This window comes from Dromaius novaehollandiae, chromosome 3, assembly GCF_036370855.1.
Source record: "Dromaius novaehollandiae isolate bDroNov1 chromosome 3, bDroNov1.hap1, whole genome shotgun sequence".
NCBI lineage: Eukaryota > Metazoa > Chordata > Aves > Casuariiformes > Dromaiidae > Dromaius > Dromaius novaehollandiae.
Genome location: NC_088100.1, coordinates 96,348,802 through 96,363,846, shown reverse-complemented (window position 1 = coordinate 96,363,846; position 15,045 = coordinate 96,348,802). Strand labels below are relative to the sequence as shown.

The window sequence follows — 15,045 nt, the reverse complement described above, 5'->3', positions numbered from 1 at the left end:
ATCCATTCAGAGATCCATATTGTAACAGGAGAAATGAACCCAACAACTTGCAGGTGTCAAATGATTGTGCAAGCCCAGGTTTTGGGCAGATTTCTGCTTTAATGTTTTCAGAAGTTAATGTACTCTCTTCTCCTTTGAGTTGCCAAAATTCAGACTAATCATCTAGGCTCTCTGTATGACCCAAGGGGAAAGACAGGCACCTCTAAGAGGCAGTCCAGCATGTTTATCTCAGACATTATGTTGAAGTGGGGTGGCAGTGCTTGTCTTTGGCTTGGCTGTAAAAGGCGACGAGGTGATTAGCTGGGGTGGAGCACTCATCCTCAGGTAGCTGAGGTGAGATGAGCTAGCCCACATCCACAAGTGCTTGTTTCTCTGAGGCAGGTACCACTTGGCTGTGCATAACAGCAAGCTGCCAAGATGCTGTGAGAGGCTCAACCCTTAATGCAGAAACAGGGAAGCACAAGCACTTGTCCCAAGTGTGACACTAACTGAGATTTGGGCTGATGCCAGTCGTGATGCACAGAGCCTTTTAGAAGGCGTTTGGCAGCAGGCACCAGGAAGGTTTGCCAGCATGGCCTTAAAGATCCATTTTATTCAGACACCGTCTGGAAGGCTTAGTCTGTAAAGACACTGCCCCTTTCAGACCTCTAAAAGAGAGAGGTCCCAATACTGCCATTGTCATCCCTCCAAGGTGCCCATACAAACTACATCAATTGCTGAAGTCTCATTGCAGTTCCATAGTGAGATGGTTTTGCACCTAGGGATGACTTTCAGTCAGATTTTGTTTGAAGACAGACCAGAAATAGACTGCTCAAAGGAAAAGGATTTTAGCCCCTGTGCAATAAAATAAATGGAAAGATTTCCTGAGGCTCCAGGGAAAGAAAACAATACCGCTCTGCTCTGAACAGGTCTGGTGTTCTTCCCTGTGCATATTAAAATTTCTCCATTTCAGAGCTCCACTGAAGGCTGTTACCTGCCTTGTTATACAACGTAACCCTGTCCCCGGGTGTCTGGAACATGGAGTGTGATATTGTAATGGCCACAATGGGGTTTAATATACCAAGGATCATTATAAAGCTTGTGGTTTATATAGCACATTCAGGTCTTTGTTGCATTTGTACATTAGGTCTTGTGATATGTTTCCCTGAGAGGGGCTTCTAGCCAATTTTGGAGCCTGTGCTGAGAGAGGAAAGAAACTAGAAGGGACAGCAATGCATCTGTTGTATAGCACAACGAATCCATAGGGAATAAGGGAATTCTCCTGTTTTTTTTTTTATTATTTTTATGGGCATCATTGTTCAGAGGAATGGCCACACAGCACAGAGAACGGTGAATCCTTGGTGGAGAGCACACCTTGGCGGAGGGAGGAGACGGGGTGGAGGCTCGGAGGATGTCAGGCAACACTTGAGGTTTAGATCCTTTGGCGATACTGGAAGAACAACCTGCAAACTATAATGAAAACAGTGAATAGATCTGCTGCATGATTTGCCCATGTTGGAAAATTCAAGTGTGGCTTCTGCCCCAGCTGGAGCACATCTGCTGGCAAAGTCCTCACCAGGTAGCCCACTACTTGGGACAGCCATGTTGAAGAGAGGCAGGCAGGGTGCAAAACATCTTTTAGCTGCCATGTGGACAAAACCAATGAACCTAAGGGGCTGATTCTGCTCTCCCTTGTGTCAGTGAGGAAAAACTCTGCTGAAATCTGTTTGGTTGCACTGACATGACAAGGCAGGTCCTGCAACACGAAGTGGATCATTGCCCTGTGGGTGGGAAGGTGGAATTTGGATCAGAAACAATATGCTCATGTGGCATTAGGTGGAGTTGTAGCAGTGGGCCTGACAAATCAGGGAAGAAGCCAGCTGGCTGTGACCTTTATGCCTTACCCTTTCCCTCAAAAGCAGGGAATTGGCTCTGTGCTGTGCAGGGATTTCACTGCATGAAGGCAACCTCCATCTGTTCAGTGACACCAGCTTTCTAAGACTTTGCTGCTGCTGGAAAAGCATCAGAGGCGCTGGCTCTCAAATATCGTTGTCGTCACTCCCTTGGGTAAGTACCACTCATGTGAGCAAAGGTGATAGAGTTAGTCTCTAATTCTCTAATAAGTTCCTCTCTGTGAATAGAAAAGCAAAAGAGGAAACTAAGAGCTGAAATCTGGAAATAAATCATTTCGGTTATTCCCTTAGACTGTGTATTTTACTGGATCATTCTTTCAAGATCCCTGGTTGCAACTTTTGCCATTTGTCAATGCACATGCCCAGCAGCAGCACTCAAAATAAATTTCCAGGCATCCTTCTTAAATGGCCTTCTGTCACCCTGGACGAGAGCTTGCAGGGCCTAGATCCCCATGGTAGTTTGTCCTGATCTGTACTTGTTACAGTAAATATTAAAGGATGTCAGACTAGTAGATGTACGAATTTGCACAAATTCTAGGAAGATAAAAAAAGACCATCGTATGAGCCCTTTCTACTGCAATTGACGTGGCAATTGCATGGTGTATTAAAAAAAAAAAAAGAAAGAAAGTCTGCAGAGCTGTGCTAAAGAAACCTGAACACACTAGTTTCCAAACAGCAATTAAGAAGAGAAAATAGAGAACTGGTGGTTTCCCAGCTGCCAAATGCTAAATACTATCCAGGGGTTATTGACTATCTGATTAGAATGAAATGGAGCTGAAATGCAATTGATTCAGGAATAAACAATGCATCTGTTTAGTGGTGATGGCCACAGAAAGCGTAATTGGTGAACCAGTCCCCAGTCAACTTAACAGAGGTTTCTACAGCAATTGTATATTTTCAGTATCTTCACACCTTCTCTCAACTGTGTGCAAAAATACAGCTTTCTACTCAGCCTTGCTGTAATTGAAAAAGGCCCTATATATGTCACAGAAAGTTATTCATCTCATGTCCAGCAAGGATTCTACTTAGAGCAAGGAAAATAGTATTAGCCTTAAAGCTAATTTGCTTACTTTCTCTGTACCTCTTCGACTACTGGCTAAGGCACTATCTTCTTGCTCTGTGAACATGCAATACACATACCCTCACATAATCTTCTTTTCTTCCATGTAAACAATCTCAAAGGATAGGGGGAATTTAAGGGTCCAAATAACGTGCGTCTTCCTTGCCACTCATGTTGCTTCTTATCTGAGAGGAAGTTTTTCTTGGATTGTCAATATAAGAGCGCAGAGTCCTCTTTTGTGTGTTCACAGTGAGATTATCTCCCTTTGCCAGGGATGTGGCTTCATAGGCTGTTTTTGATGTTCTTACAGCCGTTGTGCCAGCCCCTGGTACTGGTGCAGCTAAGAAGGCAGCCAAATCAGCTTGCAGATCTTCCAGGAAAATAAATTCACCAAAAATGGTTTCCAGCCTCATCAGCTCACTGACGTGGCTGGTTGTATGGCCAAAGGAGTACTCGTGCCAGTGCAAGGAAAGGGCAGGAGGGTAAGGTCAGAGTCAGGACTGCAGGGCTATCTTTTTCAGCATCAGTGACTGGCTTAAGCCATTTATATAACCACAACTTACATGAACACCATTGCTACCTGATTTTCATGACAAGCCATGCAGTCTCTAAGTAGGTGGTGTAGGTGTATTATGCTTCATTTAGTAACAACAGCTCATATTGCCCTATACTTTCCCTATCTGGCTTTATCAAAAGCAAGTTTCTGATGTTGAACTTTGCATATATCAAGCTGTAGCTGGGCAGTTGAAGAAGGCAAACATCTTAGCAGGTATTTCTCAGCTTTACATGGCCACTTGCATATCTATTTTTAAATTGATTGATACTCTCATCTGCCGGCCCATAAGCTCCCGGGCTTAGTTTATGCTAATGACTGACAAGTTTTGCAACTCTTCAAGAGCTAAGAACAGACTGTATTTGCTGAAGAGTTCTGCTAGCAATCTGTATTGCTCTCTCCCTGGTCTATTTTCTTTTGGGTATGGAAAAACTGGAAAAATTATACTTAAAATCTTAGGACATCCCAGTAGTTCAGAATGGGCTCTATGCTACCTTGGTCATTGGTAGTTTCTTCCATAACAGCAAAATGAGAGAAATGCTTTTTACCTTATGTACATTGACCTTTTGGCTTGTGAGTTGAGTGAAAAACAGGAGTTTTAAAAACAATAACAAGATCTATCTTTGCCCATTAAAAAATCAAGTACAGTTTTGATAGGACACTAATTCAGAAAAGTGGATCATCATGGATGACTAGCTAGGTGGCTTACTGGTGATTAACAAAACAAATATAAGATATTCATAGGTATGAGAATCATAAACAGAAGTGAGGACTTGGCATTACTACCTTTTGTGGGATTAATGAGGTTAAGAGAAGCTTAGGAGGTGAGAGGTACATGGCAGTAGCAGATCATTTTAGTCTAACTTTGGTGAGCTGTACGTGACAGCAGAGGATTATTTTAATCTGGCATAGAGAGGTATGTGAAAATCCAGTACCTAAAACCTAAAACGAAACAAATTCAAACTACAGATATGGCTTATATATCTTTCTGCAGAGAGGTTAATTAACCTCTGGAAGAATTTACGCAGTTCTATGATGTAATCAGTATCTCTTGAAGTCTTTACAGGAAAAGCTTTCTAAAATATATGTAATTCAAATAAAAGTTATGGGCTTGATAAAGAAACCACCTGATGAAATTTTACAGCTTGCATAAGTCAGACTGTAGAATCATAAAGGTAGCTTTCAGCCTTTAAATTTGGACTATAAAACTGCAGTCTTAGGAACTGAATGGACTGACTTCATTTAGTCCAAAATGCTGTCCCCAGAATCTTCTCAGGTCACAAGTTGTCATAAATATGGCCCCGGTGTTAAAAGGCACAGAAAGAAATGCTTATTCCTGGGGCTTGGGATCCAACTTTTTAGGAGTCAGGTTAATAGGAGGGTGACAGGCAATCATAAACCTTCTAAGCATTTTAAGGAAAGAAATGCAGAGAATGCCTTCAGGGTCTTAGAGTCCTCCGTCTTTATCCAAGGGGCTCCACCTTTTCCTCTGGAAGCCAGAGGAATTTTCTGATCAGTGCTGAAACTACAAACATACTCCTGAGGCCAGCAAGCTAATTCCCTGCAGGATAATTTGAACAATAACCACCTCTGAGATTTTGACTCTGAGACACAGTCTGTGTCTGTGAGCTCCTCCTTTCTGGGTCTGTTTGTCAGCTTTTGCGTGGCGCAGTGTGAGAACTGGTGAGTTTGGAGAGCAGCGAGCTGTAAGATGGCAACATGAGACATCTGAGGAGCTTTCCCCTGGGAGAAGGAAGACCCAGAGGGGTTGTGCACTCACACTCCAAAAGTGTCATCCCAAGCTCAAAAAGCACAAGGGAGCATGAGAGCCTGAAAGGGGAGGCCTTGTCCATCACTGGTTTGTGTCTGTGCATGCCTGCGGTACCTGCTGATCATCCCACCAAGATGGGACCTGTCAGACTTTCCCCTACATCTATTTTGTTGTGGCTGTTCCAAGAGCAGGAACAACCTTACTGAACATTATTGCTGATCTAAAATCCAATAATAAATAAACTGTTTTCACCTGAGACATAGAAACACTAAAAGCCTTTTATGAATCAGAAGTAGTTTAATTGGGCCTTAAAGTGGTCTTCAGGCATTTTGTGCTTTATGAAGGCCTTCTCTATTTATGGAGCAGCATAAAAAGGTTTCCTTGTAAATGAGAATCAGTTATTCTTCATAAGAATAACTTCTGGTACCATGCAGAGACTTTTTAAGCACTATTCTCTCTGAAGGACTTTACTGGATGCAAATGAAAGAAAAAGGAGCTTTTCCAAACTGAAAAAAAATCACTTTTGAATTCCAGGTATTTTAATGTTTCTGTTTTGCTTGCTTTTCATCTATGCTTAACAATATCAGAAAGGATTTCTATAATGTGGTTGCTATGGTAAAAGCAGACCTGGGTCCCATCACATAAACCCTGAACCCCAATTAACTGTTTAATGTTGTTGGAGCAAAGGAAGATATGAATAGCATATTAACACCTTCAGAACCAGCAGCCTTTCATCCTAGTGGTGCTAGGCAGAGGTTTTACTTTTCATTAGGCAGATTTAGGGCTGTTCTTTATGCACATCAGGCGGCCAGATGGATACCAATAAAGCTTTTCAGGCCATCTTGCCGAACTTAAAAATTTTAAAAATTCAATTGAGGACCATAAAGAGATCTGTCTAATATTCTGTCTGGTGTGTTTAACATGGTCTGTAGAGTTGAAATGAAACTCAAATTATAACCTGTGGTTGAATGACAGCTTTTCTCAAGAAATACATCCAAATTCAATTCAAAAACGTCAAATGTTGGAGAATGCATTGCATCCCTAAAAAAAAACTATTCAGAAACCTTAGAGCTATAGAAAGGAAGGCAGAATGTTTTTGAATGCAGTTTCTTGCCAGCTGATCTTTTCAGGGCTGTGTTGCCTAGACTTGCACAGTTCTGCCTCACTGTCCCGTTATGCAAACAGCCGCGCTTTCCCTTGTTGGCCTTTGTGGTCCCTGCCATCCTTTTCTACCTGCAAACCTGCAAGGATAGCAAGGACTGTAATGTGAGCAAGCTGGGACTCTGTTGCTCTGGATAGCTTTCCACTGTGCAAACAGAGATGGTCTCTGCCCTTGAATGCTTATACATCAGGGACGGTAATCAATCTTAGGGAACAACATAAATCACATTTGTTGGTTGCAGTGCCAGGATGCTGACAGCTGATTTTGTTTTTCTTGTTGTTCTTTTAAATATGTATATTGGATTTATTTAAGAAAAACAGACCAACACTCTAAGGAGTGTAATTTCTGCCAGATTATCAGATGGTGTAGATCAGCATAGCACCACTGATCGTAGCAAAGCAACACAAATTTCAGTTAGCTAAAGATCTCACCTCTCTCTCCTGTTTGGGGAGGTAACGCCTTTTGAAAAGACAGGATTAAATGCTTCCAGAAGTGCTTTATTTAAAATTAGTCCAGATTCACAGGAGAAGCTGGCTGGGTGCTCATCAGTGAGCTGGCATTTTGCCTGGGTTTAGTCCTTTAATATCAAGTAACAGATTCTCCTAGTCTCTACCCAAATTTCTTAGTTTAGGAGGCATATATCTTTCTTGTTTTACATATTTATTCATCTTTGAATAGAACACTGATCCACTTGAATTGCATAAAAATTGAAGAATCCACTGATGATATCTTACTTCATGTTCCACCCTTTAAAATTAAATTAATTGTTTAGGTTATAGTCCTCTAATATAGTGCTTTGAATTCCTGCTCTGATTATAGATTTTGTCTCTTTGCATCTCAGTCTTCCAGATTTATTGCTTTTCTATGTAGCTTTATTCTACTTCTATTCATGGCACTTTCGTTCAAATATGTTGAACACACTCCACTCTAGCTGTTTATTTCTGCATTTGATTAGAAATTAACACTGGGCAATTTGTTCATTGCTTAACTGCAAACCCTCTTGAACAGCTTGCAATTGAAAGATCAGCTGAAATAATTGGTCTTAGACTGTATTTAGCAAGGAGTGAAGAACTAGGACATGGAGAAAGGGAAGGGGAGACATAATACAAAATCTATAAGGAAAAGGACAGGTGGAAACAAAGGAGAGACAGGCAGCATGAAAACCAAACATGGGAAAGCAGTGGTAGGGCAAGAATTCATCCTCAACTCTGACAACTTCTTCTTGTAAGTGCAAAAGATGCTGGATACATTAAAAACCATGGTGGCTCCTCTGAGTGTTTCCAGACAGCTGGGGTCCCTCACGGCACACTGGTCTGGGGTTGCTGGAGTTGCCAAGCTGCAGAGCAGTATTGCTTTATGCCTTCCATTAGCTATTGGATAGGGAAGAGTGGCCCAAGCAGGGAGAGACTGTGACTCTGACTGTGTGGTTAGGCCATCTGTGTATACCTCCATGGGAAGCAAGCTAGTGATTCTTAACATATTATTTAAAAGTATTCTGATAAAAAAGTATTCAAGATAACACCCAGGCATGGTTTGCTGGGACAGCCTGCACCAAGGGCGATTTCAACAGGCAGGTTGCACAAGATGGTGTCAACCTTGGTTCCTTCAACCTCCACAGTACTCCAGTCCCACAAGCCTTTGTGCCTTCAGACTGCTATATAAGCCCTCATGCCACCACCTGGCCATGCAAAACCTATCCCTAATTTTCTGTTACAGGAAGTATCTTCTCTTCTCTCTTCTTCTGATGGGCCACAATGCAGATCTCCCTTTACTTCAGATACTTTTAACAGAAAAAAGGGAATCAAAATTGTAATTGTGTTGTAGGGCCACACAGCACTAATGTGACCCATAGGAGATCCAAGGCCAAGTGCCATGAAGTGTGAATGCATGGACACAGCCACTCTGTGTTATTTGGCCTCAGGACTAAAAAGTGGTCCTTCACCCTGTTTTATTTAGCTGTATAGGTGAAACTGCTGGCTTAGATTGTGGGTCAAACTTTGGAAACACAAGAGAAAAATTGATTTCCATTTCTTCTGATTGTAACATTTGAGGGTTAGGTTGTGCTGATATTTTTATCTGCTGATAACTTCTGCCCCTACAGAAGAAAGGTCAGTCTTTAATTTATTTCAGAGACACCACAGTGGCTATATTACTCCATCATTTCAAAGGTAATGGAAAACCTTGTATACACATGCTTATATACATGCATGCATATTCTCTCCATCAGCACATAATACCATTTTGATGTGCCTCTGAGTCCGGGCTTGACAGTTAGGTAGGAGCCTGCCAAAACCTGCAATTATAAAAGTGTCAGCTAGTGGCATGGCTGCAAACATCTCTGTTACACCACTGCTAGAAGACCAAGACTGGTGTAGCAGTGTAGAAAGCAAAGAACCAGAGGAGCAATTACAGAAAAGCAAACCAGGAAGATGTCACAGGAATAGCTTCAGCGAGAAGAGAAAGAGAGGTCTTGATTTTCCTTTACATTTACAGTCATGTAAATCAACTGCTAGTAAGGTAAACACTCTTAGCTGCACAAGAGGAAGATAAGATTCTGTGAGGAAATTTATTTTAGGAGCAGCATAAATAAGCCTAAGCTGAGACAGTGACACATGCACCACCATATTCTCACAACTGACCATTTGCTTAGGTGAAGGGCCCATTAGCTAACACTGGTAAATGAACAGAAGGACTGCCTCATTAAGCTTGGACTTGGGGAAGAAATCAAGGACATTATTAAGTCATTTGGCAAAAAAAGGATCCAAGAACAAAGCCCTGGGAACAGATGGGAATTTCATAAAAAAGAAAAAAGACAATAGGAGGAAAATTTGCATGATACTTTAATACCAGTGGAGTATTGCAGGGGAAACTAAAAGAAAGCTGAAAAACCATTCACCACAAGATGGCAAACATCCACAGTTTCAAGAATATCTCAGCTAGGCAAAGCTCTCCTAGCATGTACCCTGCTTCCCTTCTCAGGGAATCATGAATCTTTCCAGAGGCAATTCCCATAAAGCAATTAAGGTAGTCAGACACCAAGGAGTTCGGTGGTATCGATGCAGTGGGAAGCGTACTAAGGAGTCCAGTAGGTGAGTCAGTGCTAAACAAGGCCTTAGTCCAAGGACACTGAAGCCTGTGCGGTCACTGGCAGTAAATTCAATGGACTTTTGGTCTGCTCTTCAGCAGCCCAACAAAGCATGCTAAGCCATCACTGTGCTGCTGGATGTGTTTCAAGTGAGGCATACATTTTGGCTAAGGGTACTCTCCATCTGAAAACGGACCACTAGCTTTAGCTTTCCTACCAGAAAAGTTTAATTCGGCTTGCAGTTTGTGTCGCTTTACAGCACAAGATGCCAAGAGCTGCACGGGTCCATCCTCCCTGCTCGAGGAAGTGGCACTGCTCAGCTGCGGATGTTACAGTCCCCCTCCTGCTGGTTGGAAAAGGATGTTCTGCAACTCGTTGGAGCAATACATTGGAGCCCCAATTTCCCCAGAAACTGATGGGCAGCTATGAGGTCTGTGTATACGTACAGCAGGGAGCAACAGGTTTGCTGTTGTGTTGAGAAATATATGCCAAAATACAAGCAAAGGGAACAAAGAGCTGTCTCCTCCCTTTGCTCTGAAAGTTCTTGTTAAAAGATTAAACAAATTCAGCAACAAACATAGCCTGACATGAGCCACATGGTGTGATTCTCAGGTGAGGATTAAATAACTTTTACTTAGGTTGGATAATAGTAATAAAAAATCAACGTTCTCCTAACCCCCCACTATTCCCAGGTGCAGAGCACAGCTGCACGCTTACATCTCCAGCAAACTAGTCTCTGCCTAAAATGAACCCACCATCTGCCAAGTCCTTTTGCCTGGTGACTAAATCAATCTAATGACCATCTCTGAATCACACCACGGTATTAGAATGCTGCTACCACCACTGGGATTTCTTTTGTCCTGTAATTCTTGGCAGCCAAGACACTGAGTTTGTTGCTCAGCCAAGAAACCACCTCCACGTATGCTGACTGAGCAGCCGTCTAGCTTAGGAGGACCAAGCATTTTTTATTTTGCTCTCCTCCAGCTTAGAGTTTTGGTATTCAGGGACTGGCAGCAGACAGCTATTATCCCACTGGCATGGGCCATACTTCTAAACAGGTTTTGGAAGGAGCCCAAGTCTCCTAACAGAAGGGCAAGGGGAAGAGATGGAGAAAATAGAGGTGAGGGGAGAGGCGAAATGAGTGACCTCAGGGTTTCTCCAGAGCGGCTGCCTTACTGCTGGATTATTAGCACAAATCCCTTGGGCACCTTCTCAGGTCAGAAGGTCTTTTGCCTCCAAATACTGAGAAATACCCTACAAATCAAAGAAACAATAGCTCACTGTTTGGATTATTACAAATAGTTAAATAAATTATATAGGCTTCTGCTTGCCAACCTCTTTCCCACAGACCAGGGTGGTGGTGGTGTCCACTTCTCTGAAAGGATGATCGATTCACAAACAAGGGCTGATTTTCTCTGCTGCTGTTGGAGGATGTTAAAACTACGCTGCTGATAATAATGTTTGAGTGCAACAGGAGAGGCAAGATGCCAATAGCATTGCAATAACAGTGAGGCACTGCAGCGAGCAAGGCTTTTTGCCTGACAAAGTGCAGTTTCCTGGGAGAAGTTGGAGACTCTGAAATAAGCATGGTATGAGATTGCCACTGCTGACTGTCAGTTTATTAACTCCATGTAGCTTACTGGAGACTTTAAGTGTTCCTTGCAATGCAGAATTTACACTTAAGTGCATATTACTAAAATATATAACTTACATTTAGATAGCATCTGTCATCTTGAAGGGACCCTAAGCTCTTTGCAGACTGTGTGTAATAGAATCACTCAGCCACTAGTGACTTATAGTCATCTCTGGGGCATAATGTGGTAACAACACTTTTATGGGGAGAAAAGAATAACTTCTATTGAAAGCACATGGGAATTCAGGGAACTAGGAGGTAATTACCCAAAAGAGAAGCTGGCTGCAGACACAGCTGCTTTAACTATTCTTTGAGAATAAGCAGCCAGAGTCCCTGGCCTGCTGTGCCTTCTTCATGCTGTTGCTGTGGCACAAAAGGAACCTAAAGCATCTCTCTCTCTCTCTCTCCCCCCTTGCTGGGGCATCTCTGGTGAGCTGAGCTCCCAAAAGACACAGTGTTTGCACAAGTCTACTCAGGCAGTTTCTAGGAAGACGGTGGGGATTGTGGGCTGGGATGCATGAAGCCAAGGCACAAGAAAGGGGCCAGAATACTTTGTGCTCCAGTGGGACAAGCTGCCCCCGTGGCCAGCAGAGACAAGCAAAGCCGCACGACCCTCTACTTTGTGTTGGGAAAGGGCAGAGCATATACTCTGCCAGGCCTCCCTCTTGGCAATGCTGAATTGGGGCTGAGTCTACAAGCAGACCCAGACGAGCATTTCCTATGAATGTTGCTGTGTTTTCCCTGTTTGGGAATGAAGCATAGATCCTGATTTCCTATTTAGAGGGAACCTGGAGTTCAAGACTGGCTCTTGGTGTCTGCAAAATCGCTAGGTACCTCTAAGAGTTGACAGCAGAGCACGGAGAGCAGCATGGACACCAATGCCAGAGCCTTGGGACGCCCGGCTGAGAGACATGGCTGCCAAGGGACGGGTACAAGAGCTCAGGCACGTTACATTAGGCAGTGTGAGGAGCTCGTATCCCCTTGATGTTGCTTCCACCCCTTGAGTTGGCAGACAGCATATTTATAAACAGGTGAACAACAGTGGCAAAAGCACCAGTGTAATCCCCATCTGGTAGGAGTTTTCACCACGGTAACGCTCCAGGCTAAAATCTACAGCATCTCTGAGATTTGTTGACATGAGTGTGCAGCCGCTACCCAAAAAAGCTGTCACTGATAAGGAAGGACAGAATGAAACCTTTCCCAGGCACGGCCAGATGGGTTTGTGCAGCAAGGCAATGGCCCGCATTCAGGGAAATCTCTGCAGTCCTCAGAGGTCAGCATGATTGCTGCTGCCCTCCCAACACAGGCTGAAAGTCAGTGGGAATGGAGTCTGAAGTACCTCTCGGCCCTCCAGTTCAGGACTGAAGTACATTATATAGCAGAGTGCCTTGCCATCTGCTGCTTTTCTTTAGTGTTAAATTCAGCCCCTTAAAATCAGTTTGGTAATGCAAGTGGTGACCTTAAGTGTGTGAGGGCAAGACTGGGCAGGACTCTCATTTATGAGTTTCTGAACCTTGGAAATGACACTCAAGGCAGCCCAAATTACACATACATGTATTCTTGACACAAGGTATATTTTGTAATAATAATAACAATTAGATTGCGTTGGGTGAATTTACTGCACCCGTGTAGCTTTCCTATCCCTATGGCTCAAACTTCCCCAGCCTCAGTTTGTTTGTATCATATATACTGACAGTACAGAGTGCTGGAACAAGAGGTTGTCCTTTTAAGTTTGAAGTACCTTGTCCTCAGATTTCAGAGACAGACAGTGTCAGTCTAACGTTTAGTCTGTCTTTGGCAGTAGAATTTACAGCTTTTGAGAAAGAAGAGGCAGTCCGAATGAACAGGAGTTCTGTGGTTTTGAGTCCTTGACAGTTGCTGGAGAATCAAATGGAGATAGGTGACATTTTTTGGTGGAAATGTATTTTTCCCATCAAATATGTTGATTTGACAACAAGGTTTTGCTCGTTTGTTTTGCTTAATTTTTCATGTATCGATAGAAACACAAGCTTCTTCTTTCTGTAAAAATCAAAATGTTTGATTTTTGTTTTGGCATTTTAAAAGCAAAACATTTTGATGTTTGCATTTAGAATGTCTGTTAGTATTTTCTTTTACATTTTACACTAAAAGTTTAAAACTTTCTCCAAGACAAACCAAAGCATTGTCTGACTCCACCTTAAATTAGTTTCTTAAATGAACTTTTCAGTTCAATGGAAAGATTAATACATGCCTTGGATTTACTAAAACCATTTTCCTGACTTTTTGGGACTTACAGAAAACTGGGAAAAGCAGGTATCTGTACAACACTAATCAGAATCAAATCATCTGAAGACAGCACACACAGATTTCTGACATGATATTTCTATAACAAACTCTTGGAATAGTATGAGTCTGTGAGAATGAGTGAGCTTCACCACTGTGAAGCCTTTTGTTATTTGGAATAAAAACCAATTGGAATAGAAGAAAATATTGTATGTCTCTACCTTCTCCAGACTCATTTTTCATATGAAGCACCTTTGGACTATACCTCATTGGGAAGGACAATCTTATGTTCCACAGAAAGCTGCTAATTCCCTACTTTCTACCTCCAGGAATGCAACATGCTGCAATAGGATGAAGAAAAGTTTATTCTTGCTGAAAGCATAAATTATTTATCATTTCATCACTTCAGACTTGAACCTCAGTAGTTTGTTTTGCTGTGGTTACATGCAATATTTTGGCAGTATCTCTCAATAATGCTAGCATTCTCTAGCAATGTCTTCAGCTGCTGATGGTACTTATTTCAGAGGCAGGATACTTCCACATTTGTAGAATGACAGCTGCAACATGAATTTCATGAATACTCAGCTCTGAATGTGGGAAAGAATGTAAATTTATGCTTGCATCTCATTGGTCTTGCTCTAAATCTAGATGCAGAATAAAAAAGATTCTCTGAGGTTACACTGATTCTGCTTTGCTCTGCACTGGAGCAGGAGAAGGACTCGAAGGTATTGTTTTTAGTCTTTGGTCCATTCTGTTTTTAAAGAGTCTAAATAATGGGTCTTCCATCACTCTCCCTGAGACCCAATTCTAATCCAGAGATTGTAACAGGCTGCTTGCACTGCAAGAGATTGCAATCCTTGCAGGTGAATTCTCCTAAATAGCACCGGGCACGTGAGCTAACAGTGCTCACCACTAGGAAACACACACTTGTTGAGCTTTGATTTCCCTGTACTCATTCCTCTACATTCAAAACATTTGAGACAAGTCCTGTTTCCTTTGATGCTTCTTATTGCCATGCCCCATGCCCCTGCCTCCCTCTTTCCTTCGAAGGCAATGCCATGTGCTGCAGCACTGCTCGAGGCGGTCCTTGAGGTAACACTGGGAGAAAGAGGGACATTTATTGCCACTGTCCGTTCTTCTCAGCAGCATTTATCACCACAGTTAATAAGAAACTAGCATGGGCAAAAGAAGAAATAAAGAGGTTCTTGGCATGCACACTCACTCTTTTTTAACTTCTGGATTTCCTTTGTGTTCTTATAAATGCCTTAATAAGGGGAACTGAACAGCTTTTTGTATTAACAAGAAAACCAAACATTTTGAGATTCATGGATGAGCAGCTCTAAGGAAATTAATGACCATTTTTTTTCCAGTTCCACACAGGTCAGCCAAGCCCTTGATCAGATCAGTCTGGGTCATTTCACAATGTCAGCTTCAGCTAAAACTCAGGAAAACTTCAGAAAAACCTGAGGCCCAATCTGCATTTTTTTTTATTATTACTATTATTATTTTCCATGTGGAGAAGCAGTATTTTGTTTGGGAACAGGGCTCTGTACTGTTGCCTTGACAAGAAGCGCCCTAGAAGCAACATTAGCTGATAATAGACCTCCACCTCAAAACTGACTGTGTC

General features: G+C 42.4%; 1 long non-coding RNA gene across 1 annotated transcript in view; it reads left to right on the top strand.

The window, feature by feature from the left end:
- The first annotated feature begins 1,934 nt into the window (after window positions 1-1,934).
- The window catches only part of LOC112995916 (uncharacterized), a 104,692-nt gene continuing 91,581 nt past the window's right edge, over window positions 1,935-15,045 (top strand). Inside the window, exon 1 of the long non-coding RNA XR_010388104.1 lies at window positions 1,935-2,046. This is a non-coding gene — a long non-coding RNA (uncharacterized LOC112995916). The remainder of the gene's footprint in view (window positions 2,047-15,045) is intronic.